At 44.2% G+C, this 26,932-nt stretch overlaps 7 non-coding genes across 7 annotated transcripts; 3 read left to right on the plus strand and 4 right to left on the minus strand.

Annotated features, from left to right (window-relative positions):
- The first annotated feature begins 3,804 nt into the window (after positions 1-3,804).
- Positions 3,805-3,901, plus strand: trnal-cag (transfer RNA leucine (anticodon CAG)). The gene has a single exon. It is a non-coding gene; the product is annotated as a tRNA-Leu (tRNA).
- Positions 3,902-12,757: 8,856 nt separating this feature from the next.
- trnav-uac (transfer RNA valine (anticodon UAC)) lies at positions 12,758-12,830 on the minus strand. The gene has a single exon. It is a non-coding gene; the product is annotated as a tRNA-Val (tRNA).
- A 1,284-nt stretch (positions 12,831-14,114) lies between these two features.
- Positions 14,115-14,201, plus strand: trnal-caa (transfer RNA leucine (anticodon CAA)). The gene has a single exon. It is a non-coding gene; the product is annotated as a tRNA-Leu (tRNA).
- Positions 14,202-16,879: 2,678 nt separating this feature from the next.
- trnas-aga (transfer RNA serine (anticodon AGA)) lies at positions 16,880-16,953 on the minus strand. Its single transcript has one exon. It is a non-coding gene; the product is annotated as a tRNA-Ser (tRNA).
- A 1,908-nt stretch (positions 16,954-18,861) lies between these two features.
- Positions 18,862-18,949, minus strand: trnap-cgg (transfer RNA proline (anticodon CGG)). The gene is given in 2 exon segments: positions 18,862-18,897; positions 18,914-18,949. It is a non-coding gene; the product is annotated as a tRNA-Pro (tRNA).
- A 2,883-nt stretch (positions 18,950-21,832) lies between these two features.
- On the plus strand, positions 21,833-21,906 carry trnan-auu (transfer RNA asparagine (anticodon AUU)). Its single transcript has one exon. It is a non-coding gene; the product is annotated as a tRNA-Asn (tRNA).
- A 3,092-nt stretch (positions 21,907-24,998) lies between these two features.
- trnak-cuu (transfer RNA lysine (anticodon CUU)) lies at positions 24,999-25,071 on the minus strand. Its single transcript has one exon. It is a non-coding gene; the product is annotated as a tRNA-Lys (tRNA).
- Positions 25,072-26,932: the final 1,861 nt, after the last annotated feature.

Raw genomic sequence — 26,932 nt, forward strand, 5'->3', positions numbered from 1 at the left:
TGTACAGAGCTCTGGTTAGAGCCCATCTGGAGGATTGCATTCAGTTCTGGGCACTGCACCTCAGGAAGGATATATTGCCCTTGGAAGGGCTGCAGCGCAGATTCACCAGAATTAAAGCCGGGCTAAAAGGGTTAAATTATGAGGACAGGTTGCATAGACAAGGCTAGTATTCCCCTGAATATAGAAGATTAAGGCGTGATTGAATTGAGGTGTTTAAGATGATTGAAGGATTTGATAGGGTGCAAAGAGAGAAACTACTTCCTCTGTTGGGGGAGTCTAAAACAAAGGGGCATAACCTTAAAATTAGAGCTAGGCCGTCCGGGGTGATGTCAGGAAGCACTTCTTCACACAAAGGGTAGTGGAAATCTGTAACTCTCTCCCACAAAATCTGCTGAGGCGGGGGGTCAATACGAAATTTCAAAACGGAGATTGATAAACTTTTGTTCGGCAAGGGTATTGAGGATTAAGGAACCAAGGCGGGTCGATGGACTTAAGATACAGATCAGCCGTGATCTAATTGAATGGCGGAACAGGTTGAGGAGCTGAATTGTCTACTCCTGTTCTATGTAACAAGCTCATGTGGCTGAATGGACTTCTCTTGTTCCTATGTAACATGCTCGAGGGGCTGAATGGACTCATCTTGTTCCGATGTATCATGCGCGAGGGGCTGAATTGCATCCAGATCCTGTATAACAGTCTCGAAGGGCTGAATGGCCTCCTCCTGTTCCAGTGCAACAAGCTCGAGGAGCTGAATAGCCGTGTCCTATTCCATTGTAATCGTCTCGAGTTGCTGAATGGCCTTCTGTTCCCGTATAACACGCCTGAGGGGCTGAGTGGCCTGCTGCTGTTCCTACGTAACAGCCTTGAGGGGCTGATTGGCCTCCTGGTCTGGTGTAACGGGCTCGGGGGCTGAAAGGCCTCCTCCTGTTGCTACCTGACAGGCAGGAAGGATCGATTGACGTCAAGTTCCTGTATAACAGGCTCGAATGGCTGAATGGCCTCCTCCTATCCCTGTGTAACAGGCTTGAGGGTCTGAATGGCCTCCAGTTCCGGTGTAATGGGCTTGAGGGGCTGAATAGCCTTCAGTTCCCGTATAACACGCTCGATGGGCTGAGTGGCCTCCTCCTGTTCCTATGTAACAGGCTCGAGGGGCTGATTGGCCACTAGATATGGTGTAAGGGGCTCGAGTGGCTGAATGGCATGCTCCTGTTGCTATCTGACAGGCTTGAAGGGTTGATTGGCGTCTAGTTCCTGTATAACAGGCTCGAAGGGCTGAATGGCCTTCAGTTCCCATATTAAAGGCTAGAGGAGCTCAAGGCCTCCTTCTGTTCCTGTCGAAAAGCCGTGAAGGACTTGCCGTCATTTTGTCCAAGATTGCCGCCATGATTACAGCCATTTTGTCCAAGATGTCCGGCGAACTTGCCACCATTTTGTCTCAAAATTTGAGCCGGACCTTTCAGGAGTGAGATTAGAAAACATTTCTACACACAAAGGGTGGTAGAAGTTTGGAACTCTCTTCTACAAACGGCAATTGATACCAGCTCAATTGCTAAGTTTAGATCTGAGATAGATAGCTTTTTGGCAATCAAAGGTATTAAGGGACATGGGCCAAAGGCGGGTTTATGGAGTTAGATCACAGATCAGCCATGATCTCATCAAATGGCGGAGCAGGAACGAGGGGCTGAATGGCCTACTCCTGTTCCTATGATCCTATCATATTATTTATATGGAATTCCGACAGGCATTTGATAAGGTTCCACACAAGAGACTGTTGGCAAAAATGAAAGCGCATGGAACTTGAGGCAATGTGTTGACATGGGTAGAGAATTGGTTCGGAGATGGGAGACAGAGAGTAGGGATAATGGGTACATACTCCAATTGGCAGGATGTGACTAGTGGTGTCCCCCAGGGATCTGTAACTGGGGTCTCAGCTTGTTACCATATTTATGAATGACTTAGATGAAAGAACAGAGAGTGGTGTATCCAAGTTTGCTGATGACACTAAGTTAGGTGGTACAGTAAGTAGTGTGGATGCGAGTGGAAAGTTGAAAAGGGACATTGATAGATCAAGTGAGTGGGCAAAACTCTGGCAGATGGAGTTCAATGTGGGGTAATCCACTTTGGACCTATGGTCAGGGTATTTTCCAAATGGTAAGCAGCGAGGAACTGTGGAGAAGCAGAGAGAATTAACGGTTCATTTACATAAATCAGTAAAAGCTAACGGACGGATACAAAAATAATTTAAAAGGCGAACGGAATGTTAGGCTTTATCTGAGGGGGCTGGAATATTACGAAGTGGAAGTTTTATTACAGTTATGTAAAGCTCTGGTTAGACTGCGTCTGGAGTAACTGCGTTCAGTTTTGGACACTGCACCTCAGGAAGGATAGATTGGCCTTGGAGGGGGTGCAGAGCAGATTCACCAGAATGTTACCGGGGCTAAAAAGGTTAAATTATGAGGACAGGCTGCATGGACTGGGCTCGTATTCCCTCGAGTATGGAAGATTGAGGGGGGGTCTGAGCGAGGTGTTTAACATGTTTAAATGAGTCGATAGAATAGAGAGAGAGAGAATCAATTTCATCTGCGGAATCAAGAACGAGGGGGACATAACCTTAAAATTAGAACCATGCCATTCAGGTTCGAAATCAGGAAGCACTTTTTTACACAATGGGCAGGAGAAGTCTGGAACTCTGTCCCCCAAAAGGTTGTGGATGCTGGGGGTCAATTGAAGCTTTCAAGACTGAGATCGATAGAGTTTTGTTGGGTGAGGGTATCGAGGGATCGGGAGCAAAGGCGGATAAATGGATTTGAGGTACAGATCATCTCTGATCTAATTGAAGGGCGGAGCAGGTGTTCGGGGCTGAATGGCCTCCTCCTGTTCCCAATGGAAATGTTGAGAATATGTTTTGTTGAGGCTGTGACGTCAGGGTTAATCCCTGTCCAAACAAGGCAGGTCACATTTGGGAGTTTAATAACTTTGAAATGAACATTTTTCTTTTGTGACTTGTGCAACTTCGATCAATTGAATAGTTATGAAAGAGAATCATTGCAGTCATTCTAATTTATGGCTGATAATCAAAGCAGAGGTTTCCGTAGTGTCGTGGTTATCACGTTTGCCTTACACGCAAATGGATCCTGGGCCGGAACATTATGTCGGGGCAAGTTTTTTTCCCTCTGTGAAATAGCCAGTCCTGTTAAATTTATCACAAATCCGTGGTCTCACGAGCACTGAACATTTTAAACCGAGCCCTTAAAAATACAGTGTGAAAAATGAGAAGGGATAAAAAGTTCATCGCACAAAAGAAATTATTAAAGTTTTTCAACTTCCCTCAGTAGCCTTTCATTCTGCAAAATAACGTTATTGGTTAATTAATGGCGATGAAAACAATGATTGTTTTTTTTTTCTTCCAACTGAGTTTGAGTACTTTCATGCGATTAATATAACAACTGTTCAAACGTTAGTATCCTGACTGGGAATTGAACCCCGACCGCGGTTATAAGTGCGCTAAATCCTAACCACTAGACCATCAGGGAGCACTGTTTTGAATTTTATCAGATGTAACATGGATTTCTCTTTCTCTGTGATTCAGCTTTTAATTCTGTTGAGTTCCTGATTGCGGATATTCCCGTGATTAAATAGGAATAAAGTACAATAGGTTCAGGAAAACCCGGGGAGGTGGCATCGCGCTCACCGAGCCTCTCCAGCAGCATTTATCTGACCAAGCACTGGAGTGAGTGAAACTTTCTCCGGGTGGCGGGGGGCTCTCAATGTGGAAAGAGTGGCGAGTGAAAAAGAGATTTATCAGTCAGGATGGCCGAGCGGTCTAAGGCGTCTAAGACTGCGACCTGCGTTCAGGTCGCAGTCTCCTTTGGAGGCGTGGGTTCGACTCCCACTTCTGACATCCTATTTTATTTGTAGCTTGAGCTGCAGTTGATTTTTCGGCCCAGTTGATTTGCTCTTCCCGCAATAACCAATCCGGTCTCCATCCATGGCACGTTTTGAAGCCCACCGGCTCATCCCGAAACCGAGCTTTAACGAAAATATGCTGGAAACACAAGGTGGTCATTCAAAAACTACAGAGAACAGACACTTGGGGAAATGTACCATCAGAACAAGAAGTGGGCTGTTTCGCCCCTCGAGCCCACTCCGCCATTTGATTAGATCATGGCTGATCTGTGATCTAACTCCATATCCCTGCCTTTGGCCCATATCCCTTCATACCTTCGGTTGGCAAAAAGCTATCGATCTCAGATTTAATTTTTAGACTGCGCCCCCTCGTCCTAGAATTCCCAACCAGCGGAAATAGTTTCTCCCTATCCAGAAAATGTCAATGACACAGTCAATGAAAGGTGCAGTTCACGAAGGCGACTCACCAGCACCTTCTCAAGAGCAATTAGGGATGGGCAATAAATGCTGACCTTGCCATTGACACACACATCCCATGAATGAAGACAAAAAAGGTCGCCTGCATGGCCGAGTAATTTCATCCTGCTAAACGACGGGAAGAATGAAACCATCGGTTTCAGTCCTCGATGTCTTATTTTTCATTACACACTAATACATAACACAGATACACAGAGATATATTGATAATCACCAAACAGGTACACCCAAATGTATTTATAAGTGTCACAGATGCAATCATATGTATTTATAACGAGATATATCATATTGTAAAAATAATCAAAATAAATTTATAAATGACACACATAACATAAACACTCATTTTATGCAGAAGCATGACATCCATTTATACACATCCATTGTTTAAATTTTCACAACGTCTTGTTAGCAGTCCTGAACAAAGTTCACACATCGAAAGTCTCAGCGTTTTTTCAGATGCTGCCTGTCCTGTTATGATTTTGAGCAGTTCCTTTCCTGTGATGTGATGATTCTGGGTGCCGGGTGTGTGCAATTAGATTTGCTGCAGTCATGCTGCCGCGGACAGGTGAAGGCTGCTTCTGAGGCTGCCTGACACCCGGTGGGAGTGGGCGGGGATTTGGTAATCTGAAATAAATGAAACGGTGTATGAGAAAATTACATAAAGGTAAACATCCACGTCCCTGCCATCAGACTTCGAAGCGCAACGATAGCGCGTCTGATTCCACATCGGGAGGTAACGTGTTTAAGTCACGTCGGGGTTTTCCATGTATTTAGCGCTGGTAGGAGTCTGAGTAATTCCGGAAATCATTTTGCATTCCCTTTTCAACAATAAACAGAACGATGCTCTGAATTCTGCCTCACTAGTTCTCCAGCGTCAGGGAGAGAAGCGTCTGATTCCCTCATTTATTTATTGCAAGAAACAGACACAAACACACTTATTAATTCAAAATCAGCCTGCAGCTCCACACGCACAGAGATAAACACAGCCAGAGAGACAGGCAAACACCGGGAAATAGACAAACCGGTTTCTCAGAGAATTGCCTGTACCTCCACGGTCGAATGGAAGGGCGCGATGGCCCCAATGGCCTGCTTCTGAGCTGCATCCTTCTGTGATTCTGAACTCAGCCCCTGGGGCGGAGCCAGCAGCCGCCTCGCTGCAATAACAGACCAAATGGAAAACCTTAAGCAGGCCCAGCTAGCTCAGTTGGTAGCTTATGAGACTGTTAGGGTCGTGGGTTCAAGCTCCACCTTGGGCAAATTCTGTTTTAAACTATTACTCTGCTTTCGCGAGTGAACCCTCCGCTTGCTTGACTGTCAGTACAAGAGACGAGTCTGTAAGTGCCGCATCGTGTGCAATGTTCAAAACTTTAAAAGGAGCAGAAGTTTTTTCGGAGTTCAGATACACAAACCTCTCTGATGAGCCTGAGATTTTGTCAGAGGTTGCTGCCTCCCCTCCATCTCTTACCCTCTGACGAGGCACTTGCTCCGGTTTCAATTTACAAACTGGGTGAGTTGGTGATCGGGTGTAGGAGAGCTGGTTTGTGATCTGAGTAGGAGATTCAGCGGCCCCGGGTGAGACAGAGAAAAAAATCAGTCCAGGCCCCGGCTCCAATCTGCGGATGTGGAAGAAAACGCGGGAGGAGGGTGCAGTGTGAGGTCCCTGTCAAACCAACTGCCCGAACAAAACTGGCCACATTCACAGAATCAGAATGGCTACTTCCTGAGGCGGGGGGAGGCCGGTTCATTTGGAAAAGGATCCGGACGAGAATGCTCTGATTCATAAGGTTAGGGGAGGGAAATTAGGGAGCTCCTTCGGAACGTTAATTACTTGAAAATGAAGCCTTTTTCCTGTGTAACTTGTGTGGTTTTGATGAATGAAATGGTTGTAAAAAGGCATCCGTGGAGAAGGATTGAGAGCTTTCAGGACTAGAGGGGAAATTAGGAGATTTTGTTTTTCACACAGAGGGTTGTTACGATCTGGTAGCCACTCCCTGAAAGGGTGGTGGAAGCAGCTTTCATAGGAACTTTCAAAAGGCAATTGGACAGGTACTTGAAGAGGACTGATTTGCAAGGTGACAGGGAAAAGGCTGAGTTTTTTGGGACTAAATTGGACAGCTCTTTCAAAGAGTAGGCAGGACAACACGGCCGAATGGCCTCCTTCTGTGCTGTAATATTCTATGATTCTATTCCATGATTTTAGTGTGGGACAGGAGAGATGTTGTTTAAAGAGAAGTAAAATTGTCCCAATCAGAGCAGAGAGAGGTGACTGGTCAGTTCCCCTCTGTCCAGTATAAGTCACCAGCGGTTTTTTTGTGGTGTCGTGGTTACCAGTTCGCATTACACACGAACGGCCCTGCTTTCGATCCTGGACAATTTATATTGCAGTTACTGTTCACATTCTATATTAATGACTTAGATGAGGGGACCGAGTGTAATGGATCCAAGTTTGCTGATGATACAAAGGTAGGTGGGAAAGTAACCTTGAGGAGGACGCAAAGAGAGGTGGACGGTTAAGTGATTGGGTAAGAAAGTGGCAGTTGGAGTATAAGGTGGGAAAATGTGAAATTGTCCACTTTGGTAGGAAGAATAGAAAAGCAGAATATTTTTCAAAAGGTGAGAGTCCAATAAATGTTGGTATTCAGAGGGAGTTGGGTTTACTTGTAAACAAATCACAGAAATTTAACATGCAGGTACAGCAAGCAATTAGGAAGAAAAATGGTATGTTGGCCTTATTGCAAGGAGGTTGGAGTATAAGGAAGTCTTGCTGCAATTAAATAGGGTTTGGGTGAGAACACACCTGGAGTACTTTGATGTAGTCGACATGGATTTTAGCAAGGCTTTTGACAAGGTCCCAATTGGCAGACTGGTCAAAAAAGATGTGATTGCACTAAAGAGGGTACAGAGGAGATTTACGAGGAGGTTGCCAGGGCTGGAGAATTTTGGCTGTGAAGAAAGATTGGATCGGCTGGGGTTGATTTCTTTGCAACGGAGGAGGCTGAGGGGTGATTTAATTGAGTTGTACAAAATTATGAAGGGCCTTGATAGAGGCGATTGGAAGGACCTATTTACCTTAGCAGGGAGGTCAATAACCAGGGAGCAGAGATTAAAAGTGATTGGTGGAAGGATTGGAGGGGAGCTGAGGAGAATTTCTTTCACCCAGAGGGTGGTGGGTGTCTGGAACGCACTGCCTGAAAGGGTGGGAGAGGCAGAATCCCTCGTTACATTTAAATAATACTTGGATATGCACCTGAAGTGGCGTAACGTAAAATGCTACGGACCGAGTGCTGGAAAGTGGGATTAGACTGGGTGGCTTATTTTCGTCCGGCGCGGACGCGATGGGCAGAATGGCCTCCTTCTGTGCGGTGAATTTGCCATGATTCGACAAAATTTGCGTTTGTTTTTTGTCAGAGCAAAATTCCCAAACCGGGAATCGAACCCAGGCCACAGCTGTGAAGGTCCCGAATCCGAACAACAAGACCACCAGGGAAGGCATGGCAGATTTTCAAATATATCTGGGAGTGTTTACATTAGGTACAAATAATATTTTTGGTTTCGTGACTCTGTTATTTACAAATGTATTATTGTATTATTTGTATCATTTATTTATTTATTGGGGTGTAAAGCTACTTTTGGCGCTGATAAGAGTCTGTAAAATTCCGCAATTAATGCTTTATTTGCGTTTTCACAATAACAAGTCTGTCTCACTTGTTCCCCAGTGTCAGGGAGGGAAGTGTCTGATGCCCTCTTTTATTTAATGTTAAAAACAGAAGACAAACACTCGGATTCGTTCAATATCAACCTGCAGGTCGACACAGACAATGAGATAAACACAGCCAATGATATGGACGTTATGTTGGGATTGCTGTCCCTGCACAGCCAGGGCCGAGTTAAGAGGAGCTGTGCATTCCAGGCCCGGCGAACTCAGTTGGTAGAACATGAGCCTCTTGAACTCAGGGTCGTAGGTTCGAGCCCCACGTTGGGCGAATTCTCTTTTAAACTGTTTCTGTTGCTTTCAGGGGTGAACCCCAGCTCTGACTCCCCCCGACCTCCCGTGCAGTGTCACCGCGCACATTGTTTCCGCCCCCGGGCTGATTTCTCTCACTGTCTCACCCGGGACCGCTGAGTCTGGTGCACCGTGATCACCAACTCATCCAGTTTGTGAATTTAAACCGGAGCAGTCGCCTCACAAAGGGCAAGAGAAGTTGAGAAGGCTGCAACCTCTGACAAAATCTCATTCCCATTAGGTTTGTGTAAATGAATCCCTAACACTTTCTGCAACTTTTAAAAGTTTTGACATTCACTGTACAGGACGCGGCACCTTGAGACTCGTCTCTGACACTCACAGTGATGCGTATGGCCGTTTTCACTCGTCAAACAGAGATTCTGATATTGTGATATTGACTTAGACTCCCTCACCAGCAGAAAGGTTTTGCCTTTTTTGGCAGGATAAAAAAACTCCTCCCTGGATGTTTATGCTCGGGAACCTTTCGTGTGTTAAAGCAAACGCGATAACCACTACACTACGGAAACTGCTACTATTTCATTAACAACAATGGTGAACTGACTTACTCTCCTGTCTCTGTTCTGATTTGGAATGTGTTGCTTCTCCGTCCAGCAACACTTAACATGTTACAAAACAGAAGGAGATCATTCGGCCCATCGTGCCTGTGCTAGCCCTTTGAAAGTGCGATCCAATGGTCTCACCACCCATAAGCTCTTTCCTCAGAATTCCTGCAATTTGTTTTCCTTTTCAAGTATTTATCCAATCCCCTTTTGAAAGTTACTATTGAATCTGCTTCCACCGGCCTTTCAGGCAGCGCATTCCAGATCATAACAACTCGCTGTGTAAATTATGTTCCCTCATGTCGCCTCTGGCTCTTTTGCCAATTACCTTAAATCTGTGTCCTCTGGATACCGACCCTTCTGCCACTGAAAACAGTTTCTCCTTATTTGCTCTATCAAAACATTTCATTATTTTGAACACCTCTGTCAAATCTCCGCTTAACCTTCTCTGCTCTATGGGGTAATCCCAGCTTCTCCATTCTCGCCATATAACTGAAGTCCCTCATCCCTGTTACCATTCTAGTAAATCTCCTCTGCACCCTCTCCAAGGCCTTGACATCTTTCCGAAAGTGCGGTGCCCAGAATTGAACACAATACTCCAGCTGCAGCTTAATCAGTGTTTTGTAAACGTTTGTCATAACTTTGTTGCTTTTTTACTCTATGCCCCTATTAATAAAGTCCATTTCACAAGGCTGTCTATGTCCTCCTGAAGTCTGATAGTATCCATCACATTGTTTGATCGATTTCCGAGTTTCGTGCCATCTGCAAACTTTGAAATTATACCCTGTACACCCAAGTGCAGGTCATTAATGTATGTAAGAAAAATGAAAACTTTTTGCAGTGTGACTTGTGTGACTTTAAGCCGAGTTTATAGAACATCTTCTCATAATTTAAGGCATCGCACCCTGGTAACAATCTGGTGAATCTGTGCTGCACTCCTTCCAAGGCCAATATATCCTTTCAGATTCAAAGGGTATAAACTTGAAATAAGCGTCACTGTGGATCAGTTTTCGCTCACTCAAAGTTATCTGTTGAGTGAAATAAAAGAAAGCGCTTTTAAAGAATAAGGAAGCAGCCACTATCCCCCCTTTTGACAAGCCTATTTTGTGGCACTTTATCAAACGCCTTTTGAAAGGCCATATACAAAACATCAACCACATTGCCCTCATCAGCCGTCTCTGTTAACTAATCAGAAAACTCAATCACGATTTGCATTTAACAAATCCACAGTGGCTTTCTTGTCCAAATGACAATTGATTTTGTCCCGGATTATCATTTCTAAAAGCTTCCCACTACCGTGGTTAAACTGACTGGCCTGTAATTGCTGCGTTTATCCTTTCACTCCTTTTTGAGCAAGGGTGTAAAATCTGCAATTCTCCAGTTCTCTGGCACCAAACCCTGTATCTAAGGAGGATTGAAAGGTTATGGCCAGGACCTCTGCAATTTACACCCTTACTTCCCTCAGCAACCAAGGATGCATTCTATTCGGACCAGGTGACTTATCTACTTTAAGTACAGCCAGCCTTTCTAGTATCTCCTCTTTATCAATTTTCACCCCATCCAGTATCCCAACTACCTCCCCTTTTACTGTCAATTAGGCAGCATTTTCTTCCTTGGTAAAGACGGATGCAGAATACTCATTTAGTACCTAAGCAATGCCCTATGCCTTCATGTGTAGATCTCCTTTTTGGTCCCTAATCGGTCTTACCCCTCCTCTTACTACCTGTTTACTATTTATATGCCTATAGAAGACTTTTAATGACTTGATGAAGGGATCGAGTTCAACGTATCCAAGTTTGCTGATGATACAAAGCTAGGTGGGAAAGTAAGCTGTGAGGAGGACACAAAGAGTCTGCAAAGGGATATAGACAGTTTTAGTGTGTGGGCAAGAAGGTGGCAGATGGAGCATAATGTGGGGAAATGTGAGGTTATTCACTTTGGTAGGAAGAACAGAAAAACAGTATATTTTTGAAATGGTGAGAAACTATTAAATGTTGATGTCCACAGAAACTTGGGTGTCCTGGACACCTGATCTCCAGGTTGTACTAACCTAGTATAAGCATATAAAACCTGATGACGGAGAAAGGCTAAATAAGCACGAAGACATGAAACAATCATTGGTGGTTTCTGAGAGTCAGCAAAGTCGGATGGTTTACGATCATGAGTTAAGATCAGTGGTGCTTACGTACAGAACAATGTAACCGAATCGTATAAAGATAGGGCATGCTCCCTTCTCAAATGTTAGACCTCTCAATAGGGGTCAGTCAGAAGTCCATTGCCACAGGCAGTCCGCAAAGGTCAGGTCTGATATATCTGGATTCGCAGACAGGTCAGGTTGTGTTGATTGCTTGACATTAATGTAATCTGTAGACAGTTATATTATAATAATAATCCTGTTGAATGTAATGTTGAAGACAGCTGAGGTACAATTCTGTTGTAAGTCAATCTACTAAACTTGCTATTTTGTAACCACTCGGGCTAAAATCTAGCGGAAGTTATTGTTGATGAATTAACAACCCATAGTTGCCACAGTAACGGGAGAAATCCGCTAACATTCACTTTATATATAAACATCACACCCATAGTTTATATTTTCACACGTTCTCTTTTGCAGTTCTAACCAAAGTCCAAACATCGAAAGTCCACGTGTTTTTCAGAAGTTTCCCGTCCTGTTATGTATTTTGAGCAGTTTCCGACAGACAGAAACATCACACCCACAGTTTATATTTTCACACGTTCTTTTTTGCAGTTCTAATCGAAGTCTAAACACCGAAAGTCTAAGTGTTTTTTAGAAGTTTCCCCTCCTGTTCTGTAACTTGAGCAGTTTCCCACATCCATTTCCTGTGATGTGATAATTCTGGGTGCAGGATGAATGTAATTGGATTTGCTGCAGTCCGCTGACAGCAGGCGATGGAAGCGAGCGCCATGCTGCCCCTGACAGGTGAAGGATGCTTCTGATGCTGCCTGACATCCGGTGGGAGTGGGCGGGGATTTGAAAGCCAACCCATTCGACCAATCTCGGAGCTCAAAAGCGGTGCTTGACAAACATTGATAGAAACAATCACCTTTGAAACACCCAAGCATCGTAGAGCAACGGTAGGGTGTCTGACTCCAGATCAGAAGATTGTGTGTTCAAATCACGTCGGGGTCACAGTTTTTTCCCTGAGAGCCGGTTTGAACAATTCTGCAATTCAATTTTTCTTTGCATCTTCACAATTAACAGAACCCTGCTCGAAAGTCTGCCTCGAGCCGGGAGGGAAGCACCTGATGACCTCATTTATTTAATGCAAATAACAGAAGATAAACACACATCTTCGTTCAAAAACCACCCTGCAGGTGGACACATAGTGAGAGAAACACAGGGCAGAGATGCAGACAGTATCCGGAAACATAGGGAAATAGACAAGAGAAATAGATTGAGCGCTTTGTTATCAGAAAATTGTCTGAACCTCCACGGTCAATGAAAGGGCTTTTGTTGGTCGGTTTCCCATTGAACCGGAGAATTCGGGAGAACTTGGTGGATGGTTGGTTCGTATTCCCTTGTCCCCCACCATTGGAAAAGGTTTGTCCATCCCACCGGACGAACTCCTTTCAAAAGCCACTCTGTCCAAAGCCAATATATCCTTCCAGATGAGAAGGGAATAAAACTTGAAAAGAGCGTCACTGTGGATCAGTTTTCTCTCACTCAAAATTATCTGTTTAATGAAGTAAAATATGCAGGTGACAAAGAATACGGCAACAGCCACTGTCTCCCTTTTTGGCAGGAGAAGAAAATCGATCTGTCTGTTTGTGGAGACCAAGTTCCAACATAATGTTTCCGCCCGGGATCGAACTGGGGACCTTTCGCGTGTAAAGCGAACGTGATAACCACTACACTACGGAAACCGATAGCATGGTATGTAACACAATGGGTAGCTGAATGGTGTGCTCTCTCTGCTCGGACTTGGAATGTGTTCTTTCCATTGCAGCTGGAGACACAGACAGTGGCTGCTCCCCCTCATCTTTAAAAACTCTCAGGGTAGTGGGTTTGAGCCCCACGTTGGGAGAGTACCGTTTTAAACTTTCATGCTGCTTCCACCCGCCCCCCTCCGTCTCACCGCACACGATGGGGCCGCGCCCGGGCTGAATCGCTCCGATCAGGTTTCCACCCCTGTCGCAGCATGAAATGGTCCTTATCAAAGTCACAAATGATACCCAATGTGACTACCACCATGATAAACTATCCCTCCTCATCCTTCTCAAATACAATATCTCACCGTGCTGTTATGCTGTTAGACTAGTTTCCTCTCTCTGCTCTTATTTGGAATGTGTTGCTTTTCCATCTGACAACACTTAGTATCATGGTATTATGTTAGTCCACAAGAGGAGATCATTCGGCCCATCGTGCCTGTGCCGGGTCAAACACACGTATTCGTTCAAAATAAGTTCAGAGACAGATTGAATGTTTTTTTTTATCAGAAAATTGCCTGAACCCCCACAGTCCACAGCTTTCCTCCCCGCTATCAACCACACGGCCTACTTTTATGTCAACCGCAAATTTCTCAATCATGCCCCCTACGCTTCAGTCCAAACCGTTAATGTATACCACAAAAAGCAAAGGACCAAGTACCGAGCCCTGCGACACCCCACTGGAAACAGCCTTCCAGCCGCAAAAACACCCGTTGACCATTAACCTTTGCTTTCTACCAATCAGCTAATTTTGGATCCAATAAGCCACATTCCCTTGGATCCCATGGGCCTTTACTTTTTCGACCAATCTGCCATGTGGGAATTTTTCAAAAGCCTTGCTGCAATCCATGTAGACGACATCAATTGCGCTACCCTCATCGATCCTCCTTGTCATCTCCTCGAAAAATTCAATCAGGTGAGTTGGACACGACCTCCCCTCAACAAATCCATGCTGACTGCCCTTGATTGGTCCGTGCCTTTCGAAGTGACAGTTGATCCTGTCCCTCATTTGAAATGGAGTCTTTCTCCTGCTTGCTGCAATAACAGATAAGGCGGTTATTAGTACTCAGGCCTGGCTAGCTCAGTTGGTAGAACATGAGACTATTAATCTCAGGATCGTGGGTGCGAGCCCCACAGTCGGCGAGGACCATTTTTAAGTTTCATGCTGCTATCACTGGCCAACAGTGCAGAAATAATGCAGAATAAAGTATGGTATCGGTAGTCAGAATGGCCGAGCGGTCGAAGGCGCTGCGTTCAAGTCGCAGCGCCTTCGACCGCTCGGCGTGGGTTCGAGTCCCACTTCTGACATTGCTGATTTTTACCAAGACCTGGAAATATTTTATTTGTGGATTGGGCTGCAGCTGATTTTTCTGCGAAGTTGATTTGCTCCTCCCACAAAAGCAACTGGCTTTGTCGTGCAGATGTGACTTGAGAAGTTTTGAATGGTGAAATGTTTGACATATTAATGACCGGGACAAAGAAACAGAACAGCAGTGGGAAACATTTAAAACGATGATCGACAGAGTCCAGGAGAAATATATCCCACGACAAACCAAGAAAAAACTAGCCAGAAATGATACAACAGGGATGAATAAAGAAATAAGGACAAAATTGAAACTAAAGAAAAAGGCACACACGAGACAATAAAGGAGAGAGGGGAATGTGAAAAGAATGGGAAAGAAGTCTAAAGAACTATTAGAAAGGCAAAAAGGAATATCAAAAAAGCGAAGTATTCTGGACACATTAACAGCCAAAGAAAATTTAGGATTGGAATAGGGCCACGAAGGGATACACATGACAAACTCACAGGCAATGACAGCGAAATGGCAGAAATATTAAATCATCACTTTGCTTCAGTATTTACCAGGGAGACTAATATTGTGGGCATGACAGGAGAAGAAGAGATCAAAAAAAATATAAAGAGATTTAAGATCGAAAGGGGGGAGATAATTCATAAACTAATCAAAGCTAGAGAGGAAATTTCCTGTTAGGAGCCGAACCACAGTTTCAAACCGCTCAGCCACGCTAATTTCCGTATTACTGTTCAGGAGCTCATTTCACAGGGACACGATTACTGCGCTCCATTTCGAGAGGCTCAGTGACAGGTGGAAATTGACCTATTAATAGAATCATAGAATAGGACAGCGCCATTCGGATGCCATTCGGCCCATCGTGCCTGTGCCTGCTCTCTGAAAGTGCAGTCCAGTTAGTCCCACTCGCCTGCTGTTTCCCCATAGCCCTGAAAATGTTTCCATCCAAGCGTTTATCCAATTCCCTTTTGAAAACTGTGAGTTAAGAAAAACAATATTGAAAGGGGTGCTGGGGCCTCTGCAGCGTCGATGTAGAGTGTGTGATGATTGAAGTTATCAAGATGGTTGCTTTACACATGGTATGTTGTGCAATCATCCTGAAATATCTTCAATATCCAATACAAATTGAATTGCAAATCTGACGGACAAACACTGGAAAACAAGTCACGAGTGAACGCAAATCATCTGGGACCCGTTTTCAGCCTCACCGCACTTTAAATAAAGTGAAATAACTTTGCATTGAAAAGATTTGGAACTTGCATCTGTGCCTTTATCTGTTCCAGTTCTTAAAGTTGCTGGCGTCTGATGATGAACACGCCTCTACTCCCTCCATTGAACAAGAAAGGAGGTGTTTGACGTTGACGGGACCTGTTGGTTCTGAGCTCATTCTTTACATTGAGTGGGTTCGCGTCCTTCAACTTTAGCCCAGCGGTGAACTTCGCAGCAAACAAGTTCGACACCGTCTCACCGCGGACGCTGACTGCCATGTTCATTGTAAACAATTTTACAACACCAAGTTATAGTCCAGCAATTTTATTTTAAATTCACAAGCTTTCGGAGGCTTCCTCCTTCCTCACGTGAACGTTTGTTGGAAATGACAAACGTTTCCAACAAACGTTCACCTGAGGAAGGAAGAAGCCTCCGAAAGCTTGTGAATTTAAAATAAAATTGCTGGACTATAACTTGGTGTTGTAAAATTGTTTACAATTGTCAACCCCAGTCCATCACCGGCATCTCCACATCATGCCATGTTGATTGTTATTTCTTTCAGACCTAAATAAATAGTGACCGTGATTTTAAATAATTTGCACTCAGTGATTTTTAGGTAGTCTCCTTTCAGTGTTTCAAAGGCGACCCCTAATTTATGATAGTCCGGCCATTTCACCAGCCGTGTTGAAAACAAACATGTCTCTGCTTTTCGCGTCTTTTTTCCAAAGGCAAAAAATATATTTCCCGTGACCTCTGAAGGATGGACAAGTACAGTTCAGAAAGCAGAAGCAAGTTCACCGAGCTTAAATCGTCTGACCACGTTCAAGGCGATATATACATATATATATATATATATATATATATATACAAGTAGTTGCTGTCTGTTTCTGTGGTTGTCTTTTTTCTGTGTGTGTCCATCTGCAGGTCGATTTTGAATCAATACCAGTATTCGTGTCAGTTTGTTGCATGAAATAAATGAGGGTATCAGGCGCTCCCCTCCCTGCCACTGGGTCGGTACTGAGTCAGGGTTTAGACTAAACTTCTGTTTTGTTTTGTGTGAAAAAGCAATTGAAACCTTCATTCGGGAATTATCCAGTCTCATGTGAGCGGTGAAAGAAACAGTGACCCCGATGTGAGGTGAACACGCAGCCTTTTGATCTGGAGTCAGACCTTTGCGCCACGCACTCTGAAGACAGGATCCTGGATGTTATTATATTTTTTGAATGTTTCTCAAACACCGTTTCATATATTGGTTAAATGGATCGGGCTTATCAAATCTCCGCCAGATCCCACCGGGTGTGAGACAGTCTTGGAAGCAGCCTTCACCCCCAATATCACGCTGGCATTCATTGCCTGCTCCCAACGGACTGCATGAACAGGGCTGGGAGATGTGGACTTTGTTCACATTATTCAGCAGTGTGAATCGTTAAATATTTCATCATTTTTAATGGGGACAAGGTTTCAAAATGCTTCCGCCCGGTTTCGAACCGGGGACCTTTCGCTTTCTCGGCAAACGTGATAACCACTACACTACAGAAAACTGATACTTCAAGCTCTGTGATATGGATATCACCCCTCAGCCAAACTAATTTCCGTATTACTGTCCAGGAGCTCATTTCACAGAGATACATTTACTGCGCTGTATTCAGGAAGGCTGCAGAGAAGGATCGGTGGAGATGGTCAGGCAGGGAATCCCAGAGCATCGCGCCCACACAAACATTTCACTGTTTTTTTCATGTACCTGTTATCCGACCGCAGTTTAACTATTGCGAATGGCATGCGCAGATGATATTGTTCATTGAGTGTTTTCTTGCTCGAAACATCAGCCTTTACGGTTAACAGCCGAACGCGCTAACCGATTGCGCCACAGAGACCAACCGGTGCGGTTTCTTGCAAGATACACGAAAGCAGCGTGTCACCTGGCCAAAGTTTCATGTTGCAGCCACAGAAATGTCGTTGTCCATTATCAGTGTTACTTTTCCAGAAATAAAGGAAGGAACATTGTTTGTGGAAACATGGAAACGGTCTGATCTCGCTCACAGCATCGATATCACCGCCAACCAGCTCTCCTGCAACCGGCGCGCTAATCGCTGCTTTGTCTGTTACTTATTAGCACTGCGGGAGAGCCTTCGTCACACGGATTGCAGCGGTTCAACAAGGCGGCTCACCACCACCTTCTCAAGGGTAATTAGGGATGGGCAATAAATACCGGCCTCGCCAGCGACACCCACATCCCATTAACGAATTAAAAAAAATATTAATTTCAGATTCTGCATCAGTTTGAGGTGCTGTATTGGATTAAGCTGTTGTATTTGTTTGAGGTACTTTATTGCTTTGAGATACTGTATTAGATTGAGATGCTGTATGAGTTTGAGGTATTAATTTATGTTTCAGGTTCTGTATCGGTTTGAGGTACTGTATTAGTTTAAGGTGTTGTATTTGATTGAGGTACTGTATTAGTTTGAGGTACTTTATTAGTTTGAGATGATGTATTAGCTTGAGGTATTATATTAGTTTTAGATTCTCTATCCGTTTCAGGTATTGTTTTAGCTTGAGGTAGCGTATTAGTTTGAGGTACTGTTTTAATTTGAGAAGCTCTATCAGTTGGAGGTGTTATATTAGTTTGGGGTATCTGTATTGTAAGGAAAGAGTTAGTCTTTATATTGAATTAATATTAACCTTTACCATTTGCCTCTTAAGTAAGGAAGTATAAATCTCTGTTGGGATAATGAAACTACAATCATAAGTCAGATTTGCTTCATTTTATATGCATGCATATGTTTAATATAGAGACGAGTAGATTCTGAAGTCCAGAAACTCTTGGATCGGAGCTGATACCATAATACTCATAAGTTTATTTATCCTTTTGATATAAACAATTCTCTGACAATCATAACAAGGCCTTTAAATCATTCAGAGCTGGTGTGTATGTGTGTCAGACAGCATTGTGTGCTATTCGTCTTACCAGCTTCACAGGGAAGCAGGAGAGGTGTGAGATATGTATGATTGATCCGTATCATTCCAAGCTGACGCAGCGGGAAAGGGCTGTACTGGTGAGAGATAAACACCATTCTGCTCTCTGGTCAATGGGCAAGGCCATATGTTTCAACTAACAAGTTCAAAAGTTATAGTTATAATTAATGCCTAAAGCAGAACACCTGGCTGTGCGGAAGGAGCCTGTTTTCACCACAAGGCGACATCTAGTGGAGGAGTGAAGTTAGGTGATGAGGGAAGTGATACTCTGAGAACATCGGAAATGCTGGAAACCCTCAGCAGGTCAGGCAGAATCTGTGGAGAGAGGAACAGAGTGAATGTTTCAGGTCAATGACCTTTCATCAGAACCACGTTGGGCAGTTGTGTTTGGTAATAGTATGAAACATTGGAATTGTTTCACTCATGTGGGGTGATTTGGGTACTTTTCTGTCTTTGGAAGTTGAAGAGTAAAATAAGGGCTCGTCCGGGATTTGAACCCGGGACCTCTCACATATTTGGATAAACAACCCCGAAGCGAGAATCATACCCCTAGACCAACGAGCCCGTTGACAAAACCCAATGCATTCAAGAGCCAGCCGTCGTAAAACCCTTTTTGTTGGCTATCCTTGATCAGCAATTATGAGGACAGGTTGCAAAGACCAGACTTGCATTCCCTTGAGTGCAGAATATTAAGGGGTGGTCTAATTGAGGTGTTTGGATTATTAAAGGATTTGACAGGGCAGATAGAGACTATTTCCTCTGGTGGGGAGAGTCCAGAACAAGGGGGCATAACCTTAAAATTAGAGCTGGGCCGTTCAGGGGTGATGTCAGGAAGCACTTCTTCACACAAAGGGGAGTGGAATTCTGGAACTCTCTCCCTCAAAAAGCAGTTGAGGCTGGGGGTCAATTGAAAATTTAAAAACTGAGATTGATAGATTTTGGGGCTAATTCGGGAGTTTAATGACTTTGACATTTTTTCCCTGTGACTTGGACAGTTTCGATCGATGAAATATTCGTGAAAAGAGTCAGTGCAAAGAGAGTCAACAGTTCATGTTTTCCCGAGACACTTCCTTCAGAGCTAAGAACGAAAAGTTTCTCATTTCCATAGTGCAGCGGTTATCATGTTCACCAGTTACACGCAGAAAGTCCCCGATTTAACCTCGGAGGGAAGCATGTTGTTGGGACTTGCTCCCCATAAACCTCCAGGGTCGAGTTTGTTCATGCATGAAAGGGGCTACAAACCTTTTTAAATTTAACAACGGCTACACCAGATTCCTGGTATAATAAGCACAAAACACTTTTAAGCAGACTCCTAAAATACAGTATGTAAAACGGGAAGGGATAAAAGTTCATGACATACAAAACACAAAGATTTATTGACGTTTTAATTGTCACTTGGCAAACAAGTTGGCATTTCCTTCAGTGTGCAACAGAACGTATTAATGGCGATTAAAAAAACATTAAATGTCTCACAGACTTGAATTATTTTTGTGCAATGAACTATTCCCAACCACAAGGGAACACTGCATCAAACATATATATTTAAGTATATAATAAGTATATATAATATATATATATATATATATATAATCTATGCCATCAGTAGACCTCGTGGTGAAACGGTAGCGCGTCTGACTCTGGATTCTGAAGGCTGCGTATTTAAATCATGTCGAAATCACTACTTCTTATACCATTCATATCAGCCTGGATAATTTCGGAATCACTGCTTTTTAATAATAAACGAAACTTTGCTCACTAGTTCATTGTTCATTGCTCTCTGTCATTGATAATTGAAATGAAATATTAATCTAGCTAAGCCGGAGAACAAAATATTAAACAAGCGAAACAAATACTGTGCAAAATTATTTGCAATGTTTGGGGGGAAGTGCAGCTGAAAAGCAGAAGATCTGAATGGAATGATCAATGATTGAGCGGAATACATTGCTCGACTTGTTACTCGATTGCCTTCTTGCACAGCACCTCACAAACCCGTGACCTCAACCACCTCGAAGGACAAAGGCAGCAAGTACATGGGAATAACACCACCTGCACGTTCCCCTCCAAGTCACACACCATCCCGACTTGGAAATATATCGGCCGTTCCTTCATCGCCGTTGGATCCTGGAACTCCCTACCTAACAACACTGAGGGAGAACCTTCACCACACGGACTGCAGCGGTTCAAGAAGACGGCTCACCACCACCTTCTCAAGGGCAATTAGGTTTGGGCAATAAATTCTGGCCTTGCCAGCGACACCCACATCCCATGAACGAATAAAAAAAATCTCTGTGCTCCTCCAATTCTGGCCTCTTGCGCATCCCCGATTTAAATCGCTCCACCATTGGCGGCTGTGCCTTCAGCTACCTAAGCTCTGGAAATGCCTCCTTAAACCTCTCCGCCTCACTCTCCTTTAACACATACCTTAAAACCTACCTCTTCGACTAAGCTTTTGGTCACCTGTCCCAATATCTCCTTATGTGGCTTAGTGTCAAATTGTGTTTAATAACGCTCCCGTGAAGCACCTTGTGACGTTTTACTACGTTAAAGGCGCTAGACAAATGCAGGCTGTGTCCTCTGGTTATCGACCCTCCTGCCAATGGAAACAGCTTCTCCCCATCCATTCTATCAAAATCCCCTCATAATTTTGAATACCTCCATTAAATCTCCCCTTAACATTTTTTTGCTCGAAGGAGAACAATCCCAGATTGTCCAGTCTCTCCACATAACCCATCCCTGGACACGATGCAAGGCGGAGGTTTGCAACCAGGTTTGCAAATTATTGCCAGTCGGGAGCTGGACAAATCGAAAGGAACCGAAATGACAAACAGCTTTGTGAATCTATAGATACGCTTTGGGAAACGGAATTGGAGGCGAATAAAAGACTGACCAGACAGGCGGCCAAGACGCAGCTGAGTCGGCATGTCCCCCTGGAACAGTTACTCTGATGTTCTGGGTGAAATTAAGAGGTCGGAGCCATTTAAAGCGCTCCCAGTTACTGCAGATCAGGGATCAAAACCTGACATCAACGATCAAAACCTGACATCAGCGTCCGGACGCTCAGAATGATTTTTCTTTATTTGTTCATGGGATGTGGGCGTCGCTGGCGAGGCCGGCATTTATTGCCCATCCCTAATTGCCCTTGAGAAGGTGGTGGTGAGCCGCCTCCTTGAACCGCTGCAGTCAGTGTGACGAAGGTTCTCCCACAGTGCTACTCAGTAACAGACAAAGCACCGGTGGGCGCGCCGGTTGCAGGAGAGCTGGTTGGCGGTGATATCGATGCTGTGAGTGAGACCAGACCGTTTCCATGTTTCCACAAACAATGTCCCATCCTTTATTTCTGGGAAAGTAACACTGATCGTGGTCAATTTCATTTCTGTGGCTGCAACATGTAACTTTGGCTCGGTGACACGCTGCTTTAGTGTATCTTGCAAGAAAAAGAACCGCATGGTCTCTGTGGCGCAATCGGTCAGCGCGTTCGGTTATTAACCGAAAAGTTGGTAGTTCGAGCCCACCCAAAGACGAAAATTGCATCTTTTTTTCCCACTTTCGGATTCATTGCCTCATTCTGGAAGCCCTCAAGCCGGTGTCAGGTTTTAATTCCTGATCTGCAGTAAATGGGAGCACTTTATATGACTCCGATCTCCGAATCTCTTTTCAAGTTTTCTAATGTGTGATTTGGCTGCAAGAAAACACTCTGTGAACAATGTGATCTGAGCATGCCTGATTCGCCATAATTTACACTGCCGTCGGATATCAGGCACATGAAAAAACACAGTGAAATGTTTGTTTCGGCGCGATGCTCTGGGATTCCCTGCCTGACCATCGCCACCTGTCCTTCTCTGCAGCCTTCCGAAATACAGCGCAGTAAAAGTATCACTGTGAAATGAGCTCCTGGACAGCAATAAGGAAATTAGTTTGGCTGAGGGGTTCTGTCCCGAACACGGAGTATCAGGTGTTCGGTTTCCGGAGTGTAGTGGTTATCATGTTCACATAACACGCGAGAAGTCCCCGGTCCAAAACCGGCGAAAAACATTTTGAAACGTTGCTCCCATTAACAATGAGTAAATATTTAATGATTCACACAGCTGATTCAATGTGAACAAAGTCCATATCTCCCAGCCCTGTTGTTGAAGTCCGCTGGGAGCAGGCGATGGAAGCGAGGGTGATATTGGGGGTGAAGGCTGCTTCCAATACTGTCTCACACCCGGTGGGACCTGGCGGAGATTTGATAAGCCCTATCTATTCAACCAATAAATGAAACGGTGTTTGAGAAACATTCATATGCATAATAACATCCAGGACCCTGTCTTCAGAGTGCGTGGCGCAAAGGTCTGACTCCAGATCAAAAGGCTGCGTGTTCACATCACATCGGGGTCACTGTTTCTTTCACCACTCACATGAGACTGGATAATTCCCGAATGAAGATTTTAATTGCTTTTTCACAAAAAAAACAGAAGTTGGGTCTAAACCCTGACTCAGTACCTACCCAGTGGCAGGGAGGGGAGCGCCTGATAACCTCATTTATTTCATGCAACAAACTGACACGAACACTGGTGTTGATTCACAATCGACCTGCAGATGGACACACACAGAAAAAAGACAACCACAGAAACAGACAGCAACTACATGCATATATATATATATACATATATATATATATCTGTGCATAGCGCCTTTAACGTGGTCAGACGATTTAAGCTCGGTGAACTTGCTTCAGCTTTCTGAAATGTACTTGTCCATCCTTCAGAGGTCACGGGAAATATATTTTTTGCCTTTAGAAAAAAGACGCGAAAAGCAGAGACATGTTTTGTTTTCAACACGGCTGGTGAAATGGCCGGACTATCATAAATTAGGGGTCGCCTTTGAAACATTGAAAGGCGACGACCTAAAAATCACTTAGCGCAAATTTAAAATCACGGTTACTATTTATTTAGGTCTGAAAGAAATAACAATAAACATGGCAGTCAGCGCCCGCGGTGAGACGGTGACGAACTTGTTTGCTGCGAGGTTCACCGCTGGGCTAAAGTTGACGTTTATAGAACGCGAACCCACTCAATGTGTAGGATGAGCTCATAACCAACAGGTCCCGTCCACGTCAAACACCTCCTTTCTTGTTCAATCGAGGGAGCAGAGGCGTGTACATCATCAGACGCCAGCAACTTTAAGAAATGGAACAGATAAAGGCAAAGATGCAAGTTCCAAATCTTTTCAATGCAAAGTTATTTCACTTTATTTGAAGTGCCGCGAGGCTGAAAACGGGTCCCAGATGATTTGCATTCACTCGTGACTTGTTTTCCAGTGTTTGTCCGTCAGGTTTGCAATTCAATTTGTATTGGATATTGAAGATATTTCAGGATGATTGCACAACATACCATGTGTAAAGCAACCATCTTGATAACTTCAATCATCACACACTCTACATCGACGCTGCAGAGGCCCCAGCACCACTTTCAATATTGTTTTTCTTAACTCACAGTTTTCAAAAGGGAATTGGATAAACGCTTGGATGGAAACTTTTTCTGGTCTATGGGGAAACAGCAGGCGAGTGGGACGAACTGGACAGCACTTTCAGAGAGCTGGCACAGGCACGATGGGCCGAATGGCATCCGAATGGCGCTGTCTTATTCTATGATTCAATTAATAGGTCAATTTGTGCCTTTCACTGAGCCTCCCGAAATGGAGCACAGTAATCGTGTCCCTGTGAAATGAGCTCCTGAACAGTAATACGGAAATTAGCGTGGCTGAGCGGTTTGAAACTCTGGTTAGGCTCCGAACAGGAAATTTCCTCTCTAAGTTTGATTAGCTTATCCATTATCTCCCCCCTTTCCATCTTAAATGTCTTTACATATTTTTTGATCTCTTCTTCTACTCTCACGCCCACAATACCAGTCTCCCTGGTAAATACTGAAGCAAAGTGATTATTTAATATTTCTGCCATTTCGCTGTCATTGCCTGTGAGTTTGTCGTGTGTATCCCTTAGTGACCCTATTCCTATCCTAAACTTTCTTTGGCTGTTGATGTGTCTAGAATTCTTTGTTTTTTTATATTCCTTTTTGCCTTTCTAATAGTTCTTTAGACTTCTTTCCCAGTCTTTTCACATTCCCCTCTCCCCTTTATTGTCCAGTGTGTGCCTTTTTCTTTAGTTTCAATTTTGCCCTTATTTCTTTATTCACCCCTGGTGTGTCATTTCTGGCTAGTCTGTTCTTGCTTTTTAGTGGGATATATTTCTCCTGGACTCTATTGATCACCGTTTTAAATGTTTCCCACTGCTGTTCTATTTCTTTGTCCAGGTCATTAATATGTCAAACATTTCACCGTTGGAAACTTCTCAAGTCACGTATCCATGACAAAGCCAGTTGCTTTTGTGGGAGGACTGAATCAACTTGGCAGAATAATCAGCTGCAGCCCAATCCACAAATAAAATATTTCCACGTCTTAGTAAAAATACGTTATGTCAGAAGTGGGATTCTAACCCACGCCTCGAGAAGAAACTGCGATCTGAACGGAGCGTCTCAGACCACTCGGCCACGCTGACGACCGATTTCCCATTTCATTCTGCATAATTTCTGCACTGTTGGCCAGTGAAAGCAACATAAAAGTTTAAAATGATACTCGCTCAACGTGGGGCTCGAACCCACGACCCTGAGATTAAGAGTCTCATGCTCGACCGACTGAGTGAGCCGAGCCTGGGTTTTTTTAATCGCCTTATCTGTTATTGCAGCAAGCAGGAGACGGACTCCATTTCAAATTATTGGAATCAATTCTGAGGGACTGTCACTTCGAAAGGCACGGACTGATCAAGGACAGTCAGCATGGATTTGTTAAGGGGAGGTCGTGTCTGACTAACCTGATTGAATCTTTCGAGGAGGTGACAAGGACGATCGATGAGCGTAGAGTAATTGATGTAGTCTACATCGATTTTAGCAAGGCTTTTGAAAAGTTCCCACTTGGCAGATTGGTCGAAAAAGTAAAGGCCCATGGGATCCAAGGGAATGTGGCTTATTGGATCCAAAATTGGCTCAGTGGCAGGAAGCAAAGGGTAATGGTCGACGGGTGTTTTTGTGGTTGGAAGGCTGTTTCCAGTGGGGTGCTGCAGGGCTCGGTACTTGGTCCTTTGCTTTTTGTGGTATACATTAACGATTTGGACTTAAACTTAGGGGGCATGATTAAGAAATTTGCGGGTGACACAAAAATAGGCCGTGTGGTTGATAGCGAGGAGAAAAGCTGCAGACTGTGGGGGTTCAGGCAATTTTCTGATAACAAGGCACTCAATCCATCCCTGAACGAATTTTGAACGAATACGTGTGTTTGACCCAGCACAGGCACGATGGGCCGAATGATCTCCTCTTGTGGACTAACATAATACGATGATACTAAGTGTTATCAGTCGGAAAAGCAACACATTGCAAATAAGAGCAGAGAGAGGAAACTAGTCCAACAGCATAACAGCACGGTGAGATATTGTATTTGAGAAGGATGAGGAGGGATAGTTTATCATGGTGGTAGTCACATGGAGTATCATTTGTGACTTTGATAAGGACCATTTCATGCTGCGACTGGGGCGGAAACCAAATTGGAGAGATTCAGCCCGGGCTTGGCCCCATCGTGCGCGGTGAGACGGAGGGGGTTGGGGAAGTGTCAGAGCTGGGGCTCACCGTTGGATGCAGCATAAAAGTTTAAAACGGTACTCGCCCAACGTGGGGCTCAAACCCACTACCCTGAGAGTTTTTAAAGGAAAGGGGGAGCAGCCACTGTCTGAATCTCTTGCTGTACTTGAAACAACACATTCCAAGTACAAGCAGAGAGAGGACAGCATTCAGTTGCCCATTGTGTTGACTAGGGTGCCATCGGTTTTTGTAGTGGAGCGGTTATCACATTTGCTTTACACGCGAAAAGTCCTCGATTCGATCCCGGGCGGAAACATTATGTTGGAACTTGGTCTCCACAAACATCCAGGTTGATTTGTTTCTCCTGCCAAAAAGGGAGACAGTGGCTGTTCCATTATTCTTTGTAAGCTGCATCTTTTACTTCATTAAGCAGATAACTTTGAGTGAGAGAAAACTGATCCTCAGTGACGCTCATTTTAAATTTTATTCCCTTTTACTCCAAAAGGGTTTTTTGGCCTTGGAAGGAGCGCAGCCCAGATTTACCAGAATGTTAGCAGGGCTCGAAGGGTTAAATTATGAGGAGCGGTTACATACTTGTATTGCCTGGAATATAGAAGGCTTTTTAGGATTTTGAAAGGGAGATAGAAAAACCCTTTCCGCTGGTGAGGGAGTCAAAGACAATATCACAATATAAACAAAAGCTGTTTTACGAGTGAAAACAGCCCAACGCATCACTGTGAGTGTCAGAGACGAGTCTCTCGGTGCCGCGTCCTGTACAGTGAATGTCAAAACTTTTAAAAGTGTTCGGGATTCAGTTTCACAAACCTTTAATGGGAATGAGATTTTGTCAGAGGTTGCAGCCTTCCCTACTTCTCTTGCCCTTTGGGAGACACCTGTTCCGGTTTAAATTTACAAACTGGGTGAGTTGGTGATCACGGTA

The sequence above is a fragment of the Heptranchias perlo genome, unplaced genomic scaffold (assembly GCF_035084215.1).
Source record: "Heptranchias perlo isolate sHepPer1 unplaced genomic scaffold, sHepPer1.hap1 HAP1_SCAFFOLD_138, whole genome shotgun sequence".
In the NCBI taxonomy this organism is placed as follows: domain Eukaryota; kingdom Metazoa; phylum Chordata; class Chondrichthyes; order Hexanchiformes; family Hexanchidae; genus Heptranchias; species Heptranchias perlo.